The sequence below is a fragment of the Saimiri boliviensis genome, chromosome 2 (genome assembly GCF_048565385.1).
Source record: "Saimiri boliviensis isolate mSaiBol1 chromosome 2, mSaiBol1.pri, whole genome shotgun sequence".
In the NCBI taxonomy this organism is placed as follows: Eukaryota; Metazoa; Chordata; class Mammalia; order Primates; family Cebidae; genus Saimiri; species Saimiri boliviensis.
This window is the reverse complement of record NC_133450.1, coordinates 166,008,130-166,024,634: the sequence shown is the minus strand read 5'-3', so window position 1 is coordinate 166,024,634 and position 16,505 is coordinate 166,008,130. Positions and strand designations below refer to the sequence as shown.

The following is a 16,505-nucleotide window of genomic DNA, read 5'->3' as shown; positions in this document are numbered from 1 at the left end:
AAATCATCAGTATATCCTTCCAAGAAATATCTTTTATTATAAAGTTGGAAATACCTTGAGCATACAATTTCAAATACATATTCATTCCTTTAGATAATATACAAATACGATCTATCCTTGTTATTCATGGATTCCATTTTTGTGAATCTGCTTGCAAGCTAAAATTTATTTGTAACTTCAAGATGCATATTCATGGTTCTTTCATGGTCATTCATGGACATGCTCAGAGCAACAAAAAGATTCAGTCTCCTACTGCATACCTTCCCAGATTAAGGTTGAATAAGATGGTGCTCTGTCTTTTTGTTTCAGCTGTGATACTATAAACCATAGATCTTTTTGCAGTTTATTTAGCGCCACATTTTTTTACATTTTCATTGGTAATTTTGCTGTTTTAGATGGCCCCTAAATGTAGTACTGGAGTACTGTCTAGTGTTCTAAGTTCAGAAGGTTGTGATGTGCCTTACGGAGAAAATGCATGTTGCATGAACGTTCAAGGGTGAGCTATAGTGCCATTGGCATTAAGTTATATGTTAATGATTCAACAATATATATTAAATAAGGTGTCATATAAGACTAGGTTATATATTTATTAGCCTACAAAAATACTGTGATCAGAAACTCCCAAGAAAGTAACCCCGTATTTGCCCTAGGGACAATTGTTTGGCATTTGCTAATTCAGTGTTTACCACAACTTTATAGAACATAATCAACATGAATAACAGAATCAGTTATATGTATGACTTGTGGAAAGGGCAGTAAAAGAATTATAGGAGGGCCTTGGGTGAGGCATTTCAGTTTTTCTCATTTAATAATAAGTGTATCTATGGCCATCAACTTGTCTTCATACAGTTTTGCCAGCACCATATAAATTTTGATAGGCATAATAAATACGTTTACATGTCTCAGTAGTCTGTAATTACAGCTTCTTCTTTTTCAAGAGAATAGTTTAGAAATGTGGACTTTCTGGTTTTACTTTTTCAATGAAATTGTGATTTAATTTATCTATTAAAATGTTATTTATTTCACATATCAATAAATTTTGGTCAGAGAATATAGCCTTCATAGATTGTTCTTTGGGGAACATACTGATTTTTTCCCTATGGCTGATTTGATGACTTCTCATTAATATTTCTTAGGTACTTGAAGGTTCAGTTCCATTTTTTAGTAAATTAGAAATCATTATAAATTAACATCATAATAAGAGGCATGAGAAGTTAAAACTATTGCTTTTCTTTTCCATTTGTCTTGCTTTTAAAAAGTATTTTAACTTTTAAAAATATTTTAACTTTTTAAAAGTTTTAAAAACTATTTCAGCTTTTAAAAACTATTTTATGTTATGTGTGTATATATAGACGACTCTTTTAATACATTCATAATATTATGAAGCATATCTTTTGAAAATTAAAAATGGCTCTCATTAATGTCACTTAATTTTTAACTTGAAGTTTTTTTTCTGTTTTTACAACTATAACCTATGCTTTTCCTCCTTTTTGTTTAAATGAATAATTATCTTGGTATATTTTTGTAAATTTTTATCTCATATGGTTCTTTTTTAAATAAAATATGCTTTTAATTTTCAATCAAACAGCCTCTGTCTTTTAATAAAATTTTCCTTCAAATTTATTAAAATAGTCTCATTTCTGTGTTCTATTTATATTTTTGTCTTTTATGTTTATTTTGTCTTACCTTTGCCTTCTACCTTTTAAAAGATTTTCTTTTAAACTTTGTTCTTATAAGCATTTCAATTTAAATTTCCATAGTGAGCAAGCTAAAAAAAAAAAAATGGAAAAATGAAACAATGTAAACTGAATCCTACTATGCAAAAAGAGATTCTGAGCGTGTTTAGTTTTACTTCCACACTTCCCTACGTCATGATTTTTACAGCTTATCTTTGATTTTATATTAGGCTTATTAATAGTAAATTATGTATTTAATCTTTCAAAGTTGATTTTTATGTACCTTTGTATAAAATATATAAATATTTATGTTTTATTTTCATTTCAATTCTCTCAATAATCATTCTTATGTATTTTTCTATGTTTTCCAATCTTTTATTTAACACAAGTACATTTTCCAGTTAAGTGAGACAATAAATGCTCTTGGAACACAGGCTGGTATATTAAAGTCTCAATATATAATGTCAACCCCCATTATAATGTCCCACCTGAATTCTTCCCTTTGTAATACTGTGTTCATCAGACTTGATATTGCCAGGTCAGCATTCAACAGTTTGAGGGAAATAAGAAAGAGAGGTAAGGGGAGTATCAGAAATACAATATTTTCCTTTGTGATTATAGGAGAAATCATGCCTCAATTTTTTCCATTCACAGTTTGCCACTGTATTTATACATGACAACCTATAGCTAATTTCCTTCTCTCCACAGGTATCCCCAACCTGCTGATTTGCTGGTTTTCTCTTTGGAATAGCTGCCTTGTGAAGCTTGGGTTTTCTAGTGAGTATATGTTTGTGTGTTTTCCTAAATATCAAGTTTTAGTTTGTGATAGAATTCATATTTGTCTTTTTCTACTTTCTTTAACTCCAGTTCCTCTGATTTTGGTGTTATTAGTAAATTCCAGCCACAGTCAATTCCTCTTACTTCTTGATGGTGCTTCTCTTTTTTAATGTCAGGGAGGGGGAATACTGGCATTTTTTTTTTCCTACTTTCCTGTGATACTGAATATTTTCTCTATTTTATATATTTTTTTTTATTATCTACTGGGGATTTGGGAGAGTATGAGGTCTAACAATGTCATATTAAAACCATCATCTAATATTATATTTATTAAGTACATACTACTTGCCAATAACAACTTACTACTAACATACTGTGCTAAATTTTGGCTTACCCCTCCAACCCCTCCAAAAAAAGAAGTGCTAACAATTTGAAAGGTAGCTCAATTTGATATTTTCTGGAGAAAAAATTGCTATCTATGCTATAGACTAGGATGGATTATGAGAGGCCCATCTGTGAGAGCTTGACATAGCAGAAAACCAGGGCAGCCAATAATATTCTTGCAGTTGACTGGACCCAAAGACATAGGAAATGATTAATATATGGTAGGAGAGTGTCCTAAAAACCTCAGCATCTTGAAAGATCCAGACAGAAGTTCAAGTATCGACATCATATCAAGAAGACAATTGGCTTTGAGCCTAAGAGTGAAGAAATATTATATGACAGTCACAAACATTAATTTTCTTATAAAACAATACTCGGAGGATGAATGTTAAGGAACTTGTTTACTTACATACAGGAGGAAAACAGTTATCACTTCATGCTCTACCAGGTTGATGTTGCTTTCATGTTAGTTTTTTATTTGACTTTTTAAATGTGGCTATTTGTTGATCAGTAAAATAAAAGTTGAAATTTGGAACTCTTTTCTGCAGATGGTGGTGATACCTTGGCACAGTTCCCAGTATGCTGCTTAAATTTATCTAGATGTTCTGTTAAGAATGACTCCAGCTTTTCTTTGTTGTGCTGAGTTAGAAGTTGTCATCTAAACAGGGATAAGGAAAGACAGTGCTGAAACAAAAACCTCCCAAGCCCCTAAAAACATAGTTTCTAAGACGATAAACAATCGACAATAGACAAATAGACAATAAATAGACACAGATTAATTTAGGAGGTAAAGGATGACTAACACAACAAAACAATTGAAAAATACTCTCTGGCTTTTTTCCCTTGCAAGTATGTTGAAACCCCAGCTATCTGTAATGTGTTTCTCTTTATTCAACAAAGTATCATATAATCTTAACACTGCTTGCCAATGTCAAGCTATTACCCTTAGTATCTAACTCTATGATTCACTACATGCCTTGACGTTGAAGTAATATGGTTCTAAAATAGTCACTCATCATCGTTGCTTGGTTGTTGATGCCACCATCTGCATCTTTCTTTATTTTACCAAGAAGAAAAGATAGCTAAAAACTTCAGGCCCAGGGAACTACTTTATAAAAGCCTGGAAATTTATAACTTCTACTCTGAATTGGGATAAATGAAGTAAATCCATTTGTCTGGATATCTGTTTCTTGAAGCGGAACCAGATTAAGTTTGAGGAGCTGTGCCAGTTGCCTTTGGTCAGCACTCCAGCAACAAAACTAGTTTAACTGTTTTGGGGAGGGCCCACATGTTGTTATCACCTACAGACAGAGATCTTCTTAGGTAAAACACACTCTTAAATTAACAGAAAAACTCTCCATATTCTTTAGTTCCTATTAACTGCTACTTCCACAGAGAGGAACACAAAAATTTCTTGAAACTAAGATCAATATACTAGAGGAGTACTGGGGATGTATGACTTCACGTTTAATGAGGGATTTGATTTTAGGAAGTCTTTACTGCTTTCCGGGCATTGAGCTAATATCCTTGTAGAGATCGTCTTATTTAATCCTTATAGCAATCTGATGAGGTAGATGCTATCATTAATTTAATTTCTTTGGTTCAGAAAACCAATTCTTACAGAGTTTCAGGGCTTGTCTAAGGTCATGGAGCTAGGAAGTCAGGATTTTCAACGCAGTCTAGCTCTGGAGCTAGCACTCTTTACAACACTCTTGTATTCTACCGCTTCATCTAACCAGATTCTTCCCAAATGCATTGAGCACCAAATTTTTCCTCACAATTATTAAACATATAAGGCCATATTAACATTAGCTTTAATAATAATACCCTGACAGATGGACAATTCTAAAGCACATTGTAAAGAAATAAATGCTTTCAAAGTAGGTCAAATTTGCTTAGTAATCTTTCATTTTTCCCTTATCAGTCAGCAGCAAGTGATTAACTTGAAGTCAAAAGTCCTTCCTTGAAGCCTGTCCTCAATCTCTGGGCTGGCTCAGTTTCAAAGCTACCCTGGGCTACTTATCACAGATGGCTATCTACCTTCTGACTCAGCTGAAGTGGCTTTGTTGACACTATTTACACTATTTGAAGCCAATGAAAAGGATGGCTGTATTTTTCTTTCCAAGCCCTGAGAAACCCTGAATACTTTCTCCATCTTTTTCAGAAGAGAAAAAGAGAAATTGCTATTGAGGTCATCTTGCTATAAAGGACTCTAAACACCTGTGAGTTTTTTTCACTAAGAACTGTTCAGTTCACACTCATTTATCTCTACTATTCCAACAGACATTTCAAAATGGAGGAAGAAAGAGTAAACATTTGTATCTAATATTTGTTTCCATCTCTATCTGCCTAACACTGTGCTTTCAATTTATAAGTGGCTTCAGAGTTTCCAGACTTACTTTCTTAAAGGATTCATACTTTCACCAATATATTTTGTACAAAATTAAACAGAAATCTAGTTTTCATATAGCACTCCTGAAAAAAAAATGGTTTTGGCATGCATTAAAACTCTTCTTAGAATTAATAAGGACAATCATGAATGTTGTGATATTTTTCCTGATTCGGTAGAAAGATACTTTTCCAGGGCTAGTGAGAAAGACAGAGAGAGCTAGTCAAGAACTATAGTAATAATCCTCCCTGCCATGCATTAACCTCCTATTTCAAGCAAGATACTGTGTTGTGACTTTGTGTAGATCATCTCAGATAAAAGTGTTGTATCAGAGCTGGACTGAGGCTGTGTCGGGTCACAAGTTTCTACAGTTTGGTGGAACCCTTTAAGAGTAAGAATACCAAATTACCTACAGAAGTAAATATTTATTTAGAATGAGAAAATAAACCATGATACATTAAAAGCTCACCAACACAATGAACATCACAAAATTCACAAAAAAGTGTTTTTGGAAATTAACTGTGTGACACTTTTTTCCCTATTTTTTGGTGAAAATATCTGATACTCTTTACTCATAAAATAATGTATTATCTTTTATTTATACAACAATGGTGTTGGGAATATGCCTGGTATAAGCATTTAAATAACACATATCTTTCTGACATAGTAAAATGTTTAAAAATAGACTGAGAGCTCTTTGAAGAAGAAAAATGACTATGGTACTGATTTCCAGCAGCCAAGATAGTGACTGATTTATCAAATGCATTGAATACATGTTGTTACATAAAGGAATAATTACACTATGGATATGGGTTTAGTTGTAAGGTGATTATAGTTAAGCTAGAAAATTACTACTTCAGATGCTGTTTAGAAACATTCCATGGGTCTCTCTCTCTTATCCAAGGTATATACAATGTAGAGGAATTCTTAATGAAGACTTCTCCATCATGCTCAATTCATTCCACCTTGAACCAGTCAATCTTCTGTGGTTAAACCAGACCCTGACCTGGATGTGTTATGTGGCTCTATACTACTATTTTATAGATGATGAAAATAATTAATGTGTACAGGGTTCTAGCCTTTCACAAGGTGATATGACGTAAAAAAGTACTGCAAAGTGCCTTATTCTCATGACTCCTATTCTAATCTAACCACCCAAATAACCTTTCTTGCATCAGCTCAATGGTCTTTTCACATTACCACTTACATATGTTTTCACTGGACCCTTACAGAATACATTCCAGCAATGAAGGAAAATAAAAAGAAAATGCATTTTGTAAGATAAAGGGTTTCTCTTTTTCCTTTAAATAAAATGAGCTGGGAAGAGGCAGAGAACTTTTATGATTCAGTAATGGCCAAGATATGATGCTCTCTAGCTCACAAATCAAGGAGCCGCAAGCTGCAAAAGCTTCAATTTTGAACAGAACAGCTCAGGGCCAGGCAAAATGTCATCTTTTTTATGGGCTCAACAAAATTCTTCTGTTTTTCATCTTGCAACACAGACATTAGATCAGCTCTTCAAGTCCCTGGGATGTCTGGAATACTGACTTGTGTGCACTTTCTAAAACATAGGGTCAAGTGCGAATAAAAGCTACAGAAAAAGAGGAAATAGCACTAGAGAGAGACTCGAAATGCCTGAGTAAAATCTTGACTGAAGGCATGTCATGAAACGTTCTTTGGTGTCACATTAATGCCCCCTGGGGCTATCAACATGTGCACTCACACTAATGAGAGTGGCCAGCTTAGAACACGGTGGGGTCTGCAGAACATCACGTTATAGTCTGTTTTTAGTCACATTTAAAATTAGATACTGAAGAATAAAACTGGCTCTGAGGGTCTATTATTGAGAACAAAATGTTTCAAAAAAAGAGCAGGCTTTGAACTGATCCAAAACTTATTATACCTTTTCTTTCATGATGACTTGAAAAGCTAATATCCTGTAAGTATGCACTTAAAGAGTTAGTTCCTTTTTATTAGTCAATGGATTTTAAGATTACAGTGTTCTCCTTTTTTAATTAATTTTTTTCCATTGCAAACCTTTACTTTCATATGGGAAAACAGAATTAACCTAAATAATATTTGTTATTAGTTTTGAATAAAATGGCATCATATTTTTCCCCCAGCTGTTTATGAAAGCAGACATTCCTTAATTTATAGTCAGTTACTTATTTGTTCATTTAACAAGCATTGGTTGAATTCCCATTACCTATTTTACGTGTCTTACAGCACCAATAACTAAATTAATAAATCAATATCCAGGATTCATAAATAGAATGGAAAAACTCAATATTCAGTAATTTCAGATTTCCGTACAAATGTGGAAATTAACAGATTAAATCTACTAAAGAATAAAATCTAAGATTTTATATGTATGTAGTTATTTGATAAATATTAACCAACCACCCTTTATGTATCTTACAATGTGATAGGTACTGTAATGAATACAAATATGTAAGGAATATATGTTTATCCCCTAAGAATAATGAATTCAAACACATGTAATAAAGCTATGTTCAGAAATAACTGTGACAATGGAGTCAAACTACTGCTATTGCATAGTTAAATAGTGGATTGCATAAATAAAAATCGTGTCTCTTCCTTTTGGATGATCAGGAAAATCTTGTGAAAGAGATGCCATTCATAGAGGGCACTGTTACACTGATCAGAGTTAGAGAGATGACAACTGGGAGAGAATATTCTGTTCCTTATAAGCAAAGAAAGAAGGTCAAAGCAGGTTCAGGGACAGAGAGCAGACAAGATGGCCTGAAATCGGGGGTTAATATCAAGGGCCAGTAAAGATGAAGCTGGAAAAGTAGATTGTCATGAGATCAACAAGAATCTGGAATACCAGATTAAGAAGTCTAGAATTTATTTCAGGAGCATGGAATATTCATATAGGCCATGTAGATCAAAGGAGTTCTATGAATAAAGTGACATTTTAGAAAAAGTGAGTTGGTTCTTGCTGGATTCCAGGTGTGAGGTGTTAAGCATCTGAGCTAAGTGATGGTGGTAGTTAAGCCTATAAGGGACAGAAGCAAGAACTTTGAGAAGCTTCAAAGACTTGAGTTTCTAGGTTTCAAAATTTACTGCATGGTTTTGAGTTAGTTAATTAGGAGTATGATTAGCAAGTTTTTATGATCTTATAGATATCTTCTGACCAAGGATTTATTGAAATTTTTCTTCATTGTTCTCACTGATACACTTTGGAGATGTGCCAGACCAAAATTCCCTCTTACCTAATGACATTATTAAGACATTCATTGAGACAGATATTGCTTGAAATGCTTTATAGTTAACGTTCAATATATCCTGGTAAAATAATTTTTTTTTTGAAGATTAAGAAATTTACACTCAGGAATAACAAAATAATCCCAAAGTCACAGGACTAGTGTTTGGATGGGATTTAGATTCAGGTCTTCGTCTCTAACCTTTCTGTTTCCTTCACTCTTACTTTGAGCTAAATATTTGTTATGATTTTACAACATTGTTGAGATTCACTTGGGGTGGCTGGCAAAATATTAGGGAAATATTAGGGAAAGTTAGATGATTATAGTCTCAAACCTTTTGGAAGGCTGAAAGGTTTTAATGGAATGAGCTGAAGGCAGCCAGTTCATTGTGTTAGAATTTTCAGTCATAGGGTAAAAGATTAGGGAAAATAAGAGCTTCCCCAGTTAAGTCTGTTTACCCCACCTTCCTTTATCTCTACTCTTTTAACTGTTTACTCATGTAAACTTTGTGCTGGATGGCCCTGTTGGGGGAGGTCCAAGGGAAGGGGTCATAAACCCGTTAATGTTGTTTATTCTGGGCCCCTGGAACCAAGACCTTTTATTATTCATAAAACTACTCTTTTAACCATGTTAATTATCTACAAGCATGTTGACTTAGAACCTCTGTTATTAAATCTGTATTGAATAAATATGAGGTGGTACAGAGAGTCATGGTCCATTAGCTGTAATTGCCCTCTGAAAGCAGTTGATGGCCATTTCTAGCCCACTCGAATTCACTGTACTCTGGTGTGTGAAAGTATATTCATTCATCCGTCATTAAGTCAGGGTCTGCAGGACAGACCTACACAGGTGGTGATCACCATCTTGTGACACTGCTTTTGACGTTATTGAAACAGTCCTTTTAAGATTCCAGGAGTGTGAATTATGGTTCAGCATCATGTTACATATTGCTTATACCATTCATTGTCAGTTAAATCACGTCACCTGTGTTACTTTTGAAATTTTTATTTAATTCAGATATTATTGTTGAAATTTAAATAATGTTTATCACCCTAAAATAATTATAATCACCTCAAGGTTTATCTTCCCTGAAACCTAGGGCCTTGCACAAATCAGCTCATTAAAAGCATCTGTTGAATGAAATACTTTTGTGAATAAGAGCAGCAACACTATCAAAATAGAGCATTCGCTTCACCTCGTCCAAGTTTCTAAACAATATGTCCCTCATCCATGTTGTTTTGGGTTGGGTTTTCTAGAAGTGTAGACTGAGAAGGCGATATGTGAGCAAGGGATTTTTTAAGTGGCCTATCAGGAGAAATCCACAATGAAGTGGAGGGATCAGGAAACAAAGGGGAAGGAAATTGATCCTAAGTAGAGGTCTTGAGTGTAAATATTCCACCTTGATGCAGAGACTCCACACCAGTAATGATTGGATACAGGCCACCACGGGTGGGGTGGAGTTCAGTGTAGTTCCTGGCCTACTAGTTCGGTTGGATAGGACAGCAGAGCCAATAACAACCTGCTGGAGAATGTGGCAGCTGTGGGCATGCCAAACAAAAAAAAACAGGTCATAAAAGCATGGCATCATCCTCTTGTCCTGTCCTGGTGGGCAGAACACCATTATCATCCGCATGTAAAACCTGGCAAGAAAGACACATACAGAGTTAATTTACCCATATGCAAAAGATTCCTGTTCCTCTTAGTGATGTAATTTGAAAGCATAGTAAATAGTTTCCTATTCTGGTACTGAATTCAGTTGATCATTGAAGATGTCCTGGAGTCTGTTAAAATTTCTGTAGAGGCCACATTTATTTAAAAACACATGTCCAATACCAAACACTGATTTGGCTCTGTGTTCCTAAATTGGTATCTCCATGGTCTTCCTCATTTCAACAAAATTAATAATATTCTATTCAATTTACTAACTACTCAGCAGATTAAGAGGAAAATTTATGTCTAGAGGGAAGCCATGTAGATCTGATTGAATCTTATTATTTAATTTCTTTTGGAAGTAATTTATAGAGATTCAAAGCAGGATTTTTGGAGTTAGATTTTGTTACTCTTTCTTACAAACAATGTGACCTTGGAGAAGTCACTTACTCTCAATGAAGTTGAATTTCCTCACTATAGATAACAGGTAATTTTCAGAGTCATCTTAAGAATAAATGAGATAGTTCATGTAAAGCCTTTGGTATAGTGCTTAGCATATAGTAATGCTCCATAAATGTTAACATATTTTTGCCATAGATATTCATGAAGATATTTTCTGTCATCAATGAGAGAGAACTGAGAAAATAAGAAGAAAGATCCCAGGTATAAGATGAGATTGACTGAGGAATTTTGAATGTAGAGCAGTTATTCAGGCTGTTTTTGCTACACCTAGAAATAATGGAAAATTCCTTGGAGCTTACCTGTACTTTATTTTTTGGGTTGTGATCAAACATATCTATAGCCAGATGTAGATTAATTTGCTATACTTGAAAGATCATATATAATTCTGTTTCTCCGTCAGCATCAAGACAGCCTCTTCATCATTTTTATTGACTTCTAGGTGATGTCTAACTTTTAAAAATTATTTCTCACTCTTCCCATGCCAATGTAACCCTCAAAAGGAAAATAAAATAGATATTGTAATTAAATCAAGATATATAAAAAGATCTCATCATTGAATATTTTTAAAGTTTGTCCACATCTTTATAAAAATTAATGTTTTACAATTTCATCTGGTAAAAATATTTGAAAACCAAGTATTTCTGATGATGTAAGTGCCTTGGTCATTTGAATTAAAATCTATTTATTGCATATAATAATCTTGGTACATTTTCAAAAAAATTTAAAGTGATGACAGTCATTCAGATCAGACTGGGTGCACTGGTACACTACATATTGTACTAGACGCTAGAAATACAAAAATGAATAAAACATGATACTTTTTCCCACCACAGAGCTGACAAGCTGGTGAAAGAAACAGATTGTCCCCATAAAATATAGCAGGAGGTAAGGTAGGCATGCAGTCAGGATGATATTAAATTGGAGGCTATTTAGAAGTTTGGGGCAGGAGTCAGTGATTCTGAGCTAGAATCTGAAGTGTGAGTTAAAGTTAGCCAGAAGAAAAAAGGCAAAAAGGGCATCACAGAGAAGGTCAGGACGTCCCAAAACATTGAGGCATCGAGCACTAAGGAGAATGTGAGACATTGTGCCAAGTTTAGTATTAATTACGCACCGCTCCAGGCAGGTAAGTGTGATAGGTTAATGACGGCCACAGAGTCTTTGACTCTCCTCCTATTTAGACATGAATTCTGTGACTCCTCCCATTTCAATCTGGCTGTAAAGTAACACAGCTAACAGGTGGTGACAGCAAGAGTTCTCTCTCTGTGAATAGTTTTACAGAATATGATAGAAGTGCCCCAATACCATTTTCTGGATGAGAAAAATTGGCAGCTCCTCTTTCAGAATCTTGCAGCATTCACAGTAGAAGAAGCTAGCTACCATGTAAAATACCTTACTTAAAAACTATGTGGAGAGGTCCTGAAACTACATGAAGAGGCTGTGGAGACCAGCTGAATCCGTTTTCCAGCTATTTCCAGTAAGATCACAGAAATGTGACTAAAACCATCCTGGACCCTCTAAACCAGACCAGCCACTGGGTGAATACCACCTAGTGACCCCAGTCAATGTCAAAATCACTCTGCTGACTCCCAGAGGAATTTCTGACCCTACACAATCATGAGCTATAAGACAATGGATGCTATTCCAAGCCATTAAGTGTTGGGGAGGTTTGTTGAACAACAATTAAAAACCAGAACAGGGGAATATGAGGAAGAATTATGCAAGTGCAATATGATGAAGGTCTTGGGGTGCAAGGCTAAGCATTTTGGATGCCTAATGTTTCCAAGTCTAAGGTAGTAAAATCACCTCTCCTCCAAATACAGGACTCCTCAGTTTAACTTTTGCGAAACAAGACCATTTCAAAAACCACTGCTGGAGCGAGAGCATGAGGATAAATAGCTAATACTTGTGGGGATGAAAACCTAGGTGATGGGTGGAAAGGTGCAGCAAACCACCGTGACACATGTTTTCTTATGTAACAAGCCTGCATATCCTGCATATGTAATCTAGAACTTAAAATAAAATTGAATTAAAATTTTAAAAAGAATTAATTATACAATAAAAGCAAAAAGCACTGCCATAATTTCTGAAAATAAAAGGAAATATAACTCTAAGAAATTTGGAAGGACAAAATTGCAAAGGGATGATAATAGCCAAGTTTATAACGCTTATTAGATGCCAGGCACTGCTTTCAGTGTTTTATACATTAATTCAGTCAGTCTTTATAAAAATCCAGCAAAGTAAGTAGTGATATCTGCTCCATTTCATAAATGAGGAAATTAAATCATAGAGAAGTTACAGAACTCAGTTAAGGTAACACAGCTAACAGTGGAAAGAGCAAGGATTCAAACTCATGCAGTCTGGATCCAGACTTTGTGGGTTTCATTATTATGCTGTAATCTTTTTCATAGTTCTTAAACAAGGCATGTGTGTGTGTTTGTGTGTGTGCATGCACATGTGTATGTGTATAACTACAGGGTGTGAGGAGTACCCCCTCCCCCATCTTCTTCAATAGACTATGAGCTCACCTGCAGGGGAGGCAAAGGTCCTTTCCCTTTGCTCATCATTATTTCCAGTGCTTATCCCAGTGACTGTCACACAGGTGGTCAGTAGGTACTTGCAGAATGAATGGAATTGTGCACTAGTGACAAAATGCTTTCTTAAATTGCATAAATGGAGCTGTATGAAGCACTGCATTGTCCTTATTATGAGCATATTATCATGGATATGAGCACATTTGAGAATTGCCTCTCTAACTAGATTTTTAAAAAACCAAAGAGAAAGCAGAGAAAAGCACAAGTTCAGGAAGAATTCAAGTGAGTATACATGGCTACCAGTGTGAGTTACACATCAGACCAGAAACCAAGGAAGGAAAGTTTGAGGAATGACTGGACAACCAGAAAAGCCAACTAGGGCCAGATCAATAGGTATTGAGACATTTGGATAAAAAACTGTGGGAAGAAAAGAGACATGACACCATGTTGCTATCTTGAAAGTCTAGTGAAAAACAAGTGTAGAGATAGAAAAAAAAAATAGACACTTTAGTCTATAGAAAAGAGTCAAACAGATAAATTATTTAAGCTGACACAAAGGATGACTCTGAGTTAGTCTTATGAAGAGTGAAAAGTGTCCTAGTAAATGTAGCAGCATCACTAAGTTTCCAGTGTGAGAAAACTACTGGCTCATTCAAGGCAGCAAGATAGAGGCCATAGGGTTGAGAGTGAGTATTGGGAGTTGAGGTTGGAGATGTAGGAAGAGGCCAGAGTGCTGCCAAAAGTGTAGTAAATGTTAGGATGTTGCTCCTTCTCCTAAAGGTAATGTGAAGTGATTGATGGGTTTCAAATAGTGGAGTGTTAGGATCTGGTTTGCTCATTTGCTCTGTGGCAGCAGATCTGAAAGCAGGTATGATTATACTTTTATAAAATATAAAATATATAAAATAATATATTTATATATTATAATTATAAAATTATACTTTTAATTATAAAATTATAATTATAATATTATACTTAAAGTATAATTTTTAAAAATTATACTTTAAGTTCTGGAGTGCATGTGCAGATCTTGCAGGATTGTTACATAGGTATACACATGCCATAGTGGTTTGCTACATCCATTTCCCCATCATCTACATTAGGTATTTCTCCTAATGTTATTCCTCCCCAGTCCCCCTACCCCCTGCTGTCCCTCCCCTGCCCCCTCCACTCCCCAACAGGCCCCAGTGTTTGACGTTCCCCTCTCTGCATCCATGTGTTCTCCTTGTCCAACACCTGCTTATGAGTGAGAACATGTGATGTTTGGTTTTCTGTTCTCATGTCAGTTTGCTGAGAATGATGGTTTCCAGCTTCTTCCATGTCACTGTAAAGGACATGAACTTATCCCTTTTTATGGCTGCATAGTATTCCATGGTGTATATGTGCCACATTTTCTTTATCCAGTCTATCACTGATGGACATTTGGGTTGGTTCCAAGTCTTTGCTATTGTAAACAGTGCTGCAATGAACATACGTGTGCATGCGCCTTTATAATAGAATGATTTATAATCCTTTGGCTATATACCCAGTAATGGGATTGCTGAGTCAAATGGTATTGTTATTTCTAGATCCTTGAAAAATCGCTACACTGTCTTCTGCAATGGCTGAACTAATTTACACTCCCACCAACTATGTAAAAGTGTTCCTACTTCTCCACATCCTCTCCAGCATCTGTTGTCCCCAGATTTTTTAATGATCTCCATTCTAACTGGCATCAGATGGTATCTCAATATGGTTTTGATTTGCATTTCTCTAACGACCAGTGATGATGAGCTTTTTTTCTTATGTTTGTTGGCTGCATAAATGTCTTCTTTTGAAAAGTGTCTGTTCATATCTTTCACCCAATTTTTGATGGGGTTGTTTGTTTTTTTCTTGTAAATTTGTTTCAGTTCTTCGTAGATTCTGGATATTAACTCTTTGTCAGGTAGATTGCAAAAATTTTTTCCCATTCTGTTGGTTGCTGGTTCACTCTAATGATCATTTCTTTTGCTGTGAAGAAGCTCTTTAGTTTAATTAGATCCCATTTGTCTGCTTTGGCTTTTGTTGCCAATGGTTTTGGTGTTTTAATCATGAAATCCTTGCCTATGCCTATGTCCTAAACACCTTATGCAAAAATTAACTCCAGATGGATTAAAGATTTAAACATAAGACCTAACACCATAAAACCCTAGAAGAAAGCACGTATGATTTTAATGAGTGTGTGTTATTGTTAGGGACTTTTCTTGACAATGGAGATGTGAAAAATCAAGAGAATATATTTACATGTATAGATCTCACAATTGAACCAGGGTACCAGGCGAGCAGAACACGGTAAGAGAAAAAACTAGTAAAACATTTTAGATTTTTCTGAGTGTCTCATAAGGAATGTGGGAATACAGACTAGGGAGAGTAGAGAAAGGCTGGAAAGAAGATGTGGTGATGGATGACAGAAAAAGCAGATGGGGTTACTAGAGGGAGCGGAAAAAGCCTTAGAGCTGGAGAAAAATTGAAATGGAATGTCTAGAATGAGAATTGTGTATAATCTTAATACAGTCTGTGCTTCTTATGTTATGTAAAGATAAGGCACATCTGAAAGCAAGTTTATCTTATCTGTGGTTCCCTGCTCCATGGGAGTAAAATACATAAAGGAGGAACTCTGATTCAGAGGGGCAGCTGTTTTCTTTTATGGCCTCATTGGTCTTGTAACTTCTTGAACTTTCCCTCTGTAGACAGGAGACAGAGATTTGTTATTTTATTATTAAGTGCTCTACCTCTGCCTCCTTGGTAAACTGCCATAAAGCTCAAATCTCTGCACTTGAAGAATAGAATTTAGGCCAGCCGAAATAGATCTTGCTCTAGCATTTCCATTAGACAAATAACTAAGCAACCTCAAATAAACTTCATAACCTCTCAATGTCTTTCTTACTTTGTAGGGTGAAGTAGGTAGAATAGATGAGCTTGAAAATTTTGTCCATGACTGACAATGTCTCCACATTTCTCCTGTTCAATCTGTACTGAGAGAGCTTAAATCTTAATGTGCATCACTAGTCATTAATGACAGTCGTTATCATAATAGCTTTCTTTCCTTAAGCACAGACTGCATAGCAGGCTTTATATTCTTTTCTTTATTTAATTTTTGTTCTGTTATTTCTTCATCTAATCCTCACCACATTAGTTATTTTATAGTAAAAGAAGCTGAGGCTAAATGAGGTTAAGTCCTTACTCAAGGTCATACAGCTAGAAAATAACAGAGCCACGATTTTAATATCATTCTCTTTGACTCTACAGCCATTTGTATTTGCAGGTGCCATGCTGACATCATTGGTGTGAACTGTTTTTTTGTTTGTTTGTTTGTTTGTTTGTTTGTTTTTTTGCATTGAAATAGAACTTAAGTTAAAATAGTTAGATTTTTAGCAGAGCAGCCAGTGGA

The 16,505-nt window shown here is 35.1% G+C and overlaps 1 long non-coding RNA gene across 1 annotated transcript in view; it reads left to right on the top strand.

The window, feature by feature from the left end:
* LOC141582836 (uncharacterized) overlaps positions 1-16,505 on the top strand; it is a 452,087-nt gene that overhangs the window by 358,499 nt on the left and 77,083 nt on the right. Inside the window, exon 3 of the long non-coding RNA XR_012515751.1 lies at positions 2,385-2,453. This is a non-coding gene — a long non-coding RNA (uncharacterized LOC141582836). The remainder of the gene's footprint in view (positions 1-2,384; positions 2,454-16,505) is intronic.